Raw genomic sequence first — 6,107 nt, 5'->3', positions numbered from 1 at the left:
AGATAAGATGGTGAATAAACATGTCTGGTGACTGCCTGCATGGGGTAGGGCAGAGGTGCCTGAACCCTAAGGCTGGAGGCTCGTTGTGCTCTCCTGGCCCCCTTGGGACACGAACATCCAACCTCCCACCTACCTAGCTTTCGCCCCCCCAGGGAGTGTAGTGCTACTGTCAAGGGAGACAAGCCCAGGTGGGAGAGACCCTGGAGGTGGGTGCATGGAAGGACTCTAATGGTGGGTGGGCACCTCCTTGTTCAACGCCTGACACCCACCACCCCCTAAATACCGGATCCCATCCCCCAGAGTCACTGGGAAGGAGGGGGTGCAGAGAGAATTTTTAGTTAACATAAGTGAGAGAATGAAGAAAAGTCTCAACAACTCAGTGAATCATGGAAACGCACACCAGCCATGCTCAACCCCGGAGGGGCTGCAGATCTGCAGAACCAATGGCTGAACCCAGTCCACAATAGTGAAGAGCTGCACCGGCAGTGGCCCGTCGCTCGGCAGCCGGTGGAGTCGAGGAGGCGCTCGGGCTGTCGGCGGCCGCGGCGGAGGCGGCAGCGGCGGCGACGGCCGGGACGGGGAGGCGACTGCAGCGGAGGTCGCGCGGCGGCGGCGCAGGCCGAAGAGGCCGCGCAGCGGTGGCAGAAGGTCGAAGAGGCCGTGCGGCGGCGGCGACAGAGAAGACCGAAGAGTCCGTGCGGCGGCGACGGAGAAAGACCGAAGAGGCCGCGCGGCAGCGGCGGAGGCCGAAGAGGCCGTGCGGTGGTGGCGGAGGAGGCCGCGGCGGCTGAAGAGGCAGCTGCAGCGGAGGCCGCGGCGGCGGAGCGAGGCGGCAGTGGCGGAAACGGCGGCGGTGGCCGGAACAGGAAACAGCTGCAGCGGAGGCCGTGGCGGAGCGGAAGAGGCCGCGGTGGCGGCGGCGGCAGAAGAAGCGGAGGCCGCGGCGGCAGCGAGGCCGCGGCGGCAGCAGAAGAACGAGGCTGCGTGGCGGCGGCGGAGCGAGGCGGTGGCAGCGGATGCCGCGAGGCGGCGGCAGAAGAAGAAGCGGAGGCCGCCGCGGCGGCAGCGGGCCGCAGCGGCGGCAGAAGATCGGAGGCCGCGGCGGCTGAAGAAGCGGAGGCCGCGGTGGCGGCAGCGGAGGCCGCGGCGGCGGCAGAAGAAGCGGAGGCCACGGCGGCGGCAGCGGAGGCCGCGGCGGCGGCAGCGACAGCGCGGCGGCGGCAGAAAAGGTGCTCGACGTCCTCGGCGGGAGCAGCTGCAGCGGAGGCCGCGGCAGTGGAGTGAGGCGGCAGCGAAGGTAACGGCGGCCGAGTCGGAAGGGGGGCAGCGGAGGCCGCGCCAGTCTTCACGGGCCTTGAGGTGACGTCTGTCCCTCGGCTAGGAGTTGTAGGCTTTTGCGCTCTTGTAGCACCAACGGGGGTGCCCTTGGCACAGGAGGCAGCTCTATGCCAGCTCTAGGGGGGGTTTCGCCGGCCTTCATGGGCCTTGATGGCGACGTCTGTTCCTCGGCTGGGGAGGCTTCAGACTTCTGTGCTCTTGATAGCGCCAACGGGGGTTTCGCCGGCCTTCACGGGCCTTGATGGCGACGTCTGTTCCTCGGCTGTGGAGGCTTTCAGACTTCTGCGCTCTTGGTAGCGCCAACGGGGGTGCCTTTCGCACGGGAGGCTAGAGTGCCTTTCTCTTCAGTCAGGGAGACTTTCAGCTTCGCGCCTTCAAAAGGGCGCACGCAACAGGGCCTGTCAGGCAGTGACTTTCTCCTCAGCTCAGGGAGACTTTTTTCCCTCAGCTGAGGAGGCTCTTTAAATTTGGCGCGCGCTCAGAGACTGTCTGCGGCTCCAGACATTCTGTGGCTTCAGCTCTTTCTTCAGTGACTTAGCTTCTTGACTGGGTGTCTCTTCTGACATCCCACCCTCGTCGCCAGTGTTGTATTGGTCGGACGGACACACCAGGCAGACACAGGAGCTGAAGAATAACGTTTCTTTATTTGAAGTAGTAACAGATTAACGTGGCTGCCCAGCTGGGCTGGCAGCCGGCTGGCTGGAGCCGGAGCCCCAAAAGCCCAGTTGATGCCATTTGACAGCTCCTTATATAGTCTGCTGTCAAACGGCACCAACCAATGGGAACAGTCGGTGGTCCCGCTCAAAATGCGGACCAGGTTGAAGACTTAGCTAGTCAGGGACACAACACCTCTGTTAATGCAACTTAGGTTTGTATTGGCTTTTTTGGCTGCCACTGCACACTGCTGGCTCATATTCAACTGGTTGTCTGCTAAGACTTCAAGATCACTCTCACAGTTACTGCCATTAAGCCTGGTTTCAGTAAAGTCTTAGATTTAGGCAAGAAAAACCAAAAGTACACATATAGACATGACTTTTCTTGCCTAGGTGTAAGACTTGTCTTTTCTCTACATCGAATTTCATTTTGTTAGATACGGCCCGATGTTCAAGTCTATCCAAGCCTATCTCCTTGGGTGTTGGCTATTCCTGTCAGCTTAGTATCATCTGCAAATTTGGTAAGTTCCCTATTTCCTTGTCTAAATAGTTTATCATGCATCATATTGCACATCGTGGAATCATTAGCAACAACTAAGAGAGACTTAACAACAATAAATTAACAGGTGGCAGACACCTATCCAGTAATTTTCAGTTCTATATTTTCAAATTTAATAACTGCAACCACAGTGCAATGGTGCATTTATTTAACACACATTTATTGTTCCTTTATCTGAAGAAAGTGGTCACTACATGAGAAAAAGTCAACTGTATCATGTGTTTTTTTAGGTATAATTCTTGGTGAATGGAATCGCATCCATTCCAATCCAATGCAATCACATTTATTACAGTCAAAGAGCAGAAACTAGAACAAATAAAAAATACTCAGGGAATATCCAGTTAAAATTCTAGAATAAAATAATAAATAACAGATAAAATATGTATTAAAATCACATATGTTCTAACTGCTTCTGCTGCAGATTGTTGATGTGGTTCTTCTTGTTTCCCTTCACATTCCGAATAGGGGTAATTGTCTCCTTCAGTTGGCTGGAGTTGCTTTTCTCAAAATAGGAACTTTGGTTTATTTTTGCCAGTTCTTGCTGTAGACTGTAAAGGTGCTTCTTATATTCTTAAGAAGTTTCCAGACCTCTTCTAGGATTTTGTTCTAAGGCAGCCTTCTCATGTTCCCTTTGTTCTAAGGCAGCCTTCCCATGTTCCCTTTGTTCTAAGGCAGCCTTCCCATGAGGAAGGCCACTTGAATAATAACTTGCACAGTTCTTTCTGGAGTTTTGCTGTGTGTTTCACCAAAGAACTCTTCTTTAGGCCTCATTGATGGATCTTTGAGGGTGGAAGGAAGGAGGTGGGTGCGGGACTTGCTACCATGTGTGCCAGGAGAGCCTGGCCAGATTGGATCTGGGAGCTGGAACAGAGCAGCCAAATGGGCCGAGCAATTGAGTTCCAAGTAGCCCGGAAAAGAGGCAAAGAGAGGAGAGCAGCCAGAAGCTGAAGGGAAGTTGAGGGGTCACCAAGAGAGACCTTGGGGGAGCAGAGAGTCCCAAGGCAGCAAGGCTGAGGGAGCAGATGATGGGATGGGAGGGCAGGGCTGGGTGGAGGGTCTTGGGGGCAGGCAGATGCTCCTGCTGCTCCAGAGCCTCTCAGGGGAAGCAAGAGAAGGAGGAGGCCATGCCTAACATCTACTTGTACTCTCCTTCTTTCCTGATTTATATATGCCCACTTTTGAAAAGAAGATTGTAAAAACAAACCTTCAATAACCCAAAAAGCTCTGATATATACCTATACTTCTCTGCTGTCCTTCACAGTTTTCTGCAGCTCTTCCATAACAGATAACAGATAATCAGAGTTGGAAGGGACATTGTCGGTCATCTAGTCCAACCCCCCACCCAAGCGGGAGACTCTACACCATTTCTGACAGATGGCAGTCCAATCTCTTCTTGAAAGTCTCAAGTGATGGCACTCCCACAACATCTGAGGGCAAGGTCCTCCATTGTGGACACAAGTCTGGTTTTCCTGCTGCAGATTGTTGATACGCTTCTTCTTATTTTCCCTCACATTCAGAAGCAGGATGAGTTTCTCCTTGGTTGGCCAGAGTCCTATCTCAACATAGGACCATTTCAACCAATTCATGCTGAAGACTGTAGAGGTGCTTCTTAAGAAGTTTCCAGACCTCTTCCAGGACTTTGTCAAAGGTTCTAAGGCAGCCTTCTCCTGTTTGAGGAAGGCCACTTGGATGACTTACACAGTTCTTTCTGTAGTTCTTCAGTGTGTTTCATCAAAGATTTCTTCTCTGGGCCTAACTGATGGATTGTTGTGGTGGCATGGTGCAATCTTTCTCTTTTGCCACGCACAGTTTTGCAGTTTTTCTGTTGTGGTATGAAGTTTATCTACTCTCTGCTTGAGACAACTGTGGGCCTCTTTCATCTGTTGTTCGTCTTTCTTGAATTCCTGGATCTGAAAGTCAAAGGAATCTTCCATGTGCTTAATCTGGAGATGGGGACCATCACTGGTCTCTGAGAGATACCCAAGAATGTTCACTATAGGACCATTTCTTCACTCTTGCTGACCTGTTTGAAAAATGGAGAGACATGGTCACTTCTTCTCTCAGTTCAGCAGACATTTGGCTAATTGACTTTACATCCACAGATGCCTTAAAATGGCCCAGTTTGATAAACACTGATGTAATCCATGAAAACTGATCTCCATTCAATCTATCCTGACTTCCCATTTGAAGGCGTTTCTTCCATCAAAACACTCCAAAGCAGTCAGAATCAACAATTGATCAATTCAGTCATCTCTGCATTGCTAGGCTGGTTCTGATAAGAGTGAAAAGTAGTGACCATTCAAATTAGGTAAGGGCCCACCCCCTCCAAGGACTTACCAGTCTCATCCAAGGCATGAAAGCTTGGTGGGTCACCTTGAGACAATCCCTCGCTCTCAGCCATAGTCTATCTCACAAGATTGTTGTTGTGGGTTCAAAGGAGCCTTTGGTATGTTCACGGCCTTGAGCTATTTAGAGAAAGAATAAAGGTAGATAACAATCTAAATAATAATAATGAAAAATAAATAAATACATCAAGCACCAGGCCATGTGTGTTTGGGAAATAACTACATGTGCTGATAGAATCCCTTTTTAGGCTAATTTCCCAAAATCATTGAGCCAGATGATTTTCTACCTTTCTACCTTTGTGGTCTCAATGCCTCTCCAACTGGGACATCCTGAAGCCATTTTTTTTTCCTAGATCACATCACCACTCCTGAACCAGCCAATTTCCCAATTCTGGAGAAATGTACTTTTTCCATGGTGCATCAGGTGTTCGGTCCCAGGTGTGGAGGCTGCTGACATGGTAGTGATATGCACTGGGGTTGAACCCCACTCTTGGTTCTGGGGTTGAACCCCACTTTTGTAATCTCGCTCCCTTAGTTCTTCCTTAATGACAACTATCTCTCCCTTCTGAGAAGCCTGAATGAGGGAGAGACCCTTGCAATGGCCTCAGGGCCATCCATCCATCCAATCCATTCATTTCCAGGGATTTTGAGCAGAGCTTCCCAGCCCTGTGGTCCAGACTCACCAAGGATGCTGAATGTTGCAATGGCAAACTCCAGACAATGAGTTTAGGAGGGGTCTCTGACATCACAAGCCAAGGGCTTTGATTGGCCTAGACCTAAGATTTGAAAAATAATCATCAACTGTCTGCCTTCACCTTGAGCGGGGGGTTTGGCTTATGAATTGATTAGCCGGCTCTTAAGGGGCTTTTGCCAGTGAGCCCTGAATCCTCATCAACCAGAGCTCATCCATCTGAATGGACAACTGTCTATTTGCTGGAGAGCTGGGAAGGAATAGATTTTTCTCCTTGTTTGGGGGTTCTCCCTTGTATCTGGAATCTAGTATTAGAGATTCAGAGGATCAAGCTTTTCCTTTACATGCTCAGATGAATAGGTGTTAAAATAAAAATATGAGAAGGATTAGATATTATTCACTTTAAAAATACCTTGTGAGAACGTGGCTAAAGAAACACATGGATTAAATTTTGCACAGTCCATAACCAAATACCCTACAGTGTTCCTCAAGTTACAACCATTCATTTTGAGAAAGTTCCA

General features: G+C 50.5%; 1 long non-coding RNA gene across 1 annotated transcript; it reads right to left on the bottom strand.

The window, feature by feature from the left end:
- Positions 1-4,248: 4,248 nt before the first annotated feature.
- On the bottom strand, positions 4,249-5,367 carry LOC148130697 (uncharacterized). The gene is made up of 3 exons (XR_015749599.1): positions 5,301-5,367; positions 4,888-5,015; positions 4,249-4,573 (listed from the first exon to the last, which is right to left on the bottom strand). It is a non-coding gene; the product is annotated as an uncharacterized LOC148130697 (long non-coding RNA).
- Between the last annotated feature and the right edge of the window lie 740 nt (positions 5,368-6,107).

Source organism: Notechis scutatus, chromosome 4, assembly GCF_049901735.1.
Source record: "Notechis scutatus isolate UNSWTSFEM ecotype Mainland chromosome 4, rNotScu1.2, whole genome shotgun sequence".
Lineage (NCBI taxonomy): Eukaryota > Metazoa > Chordata > Lepidosauria > Squamata > Elapidae > Notechis > Notechis scutatus.
The sequence above is the reverse complement of the archived record's forward strand: the minus strand, read 5'-3'. Positions and strand labels throughout refer to the sequence as shown.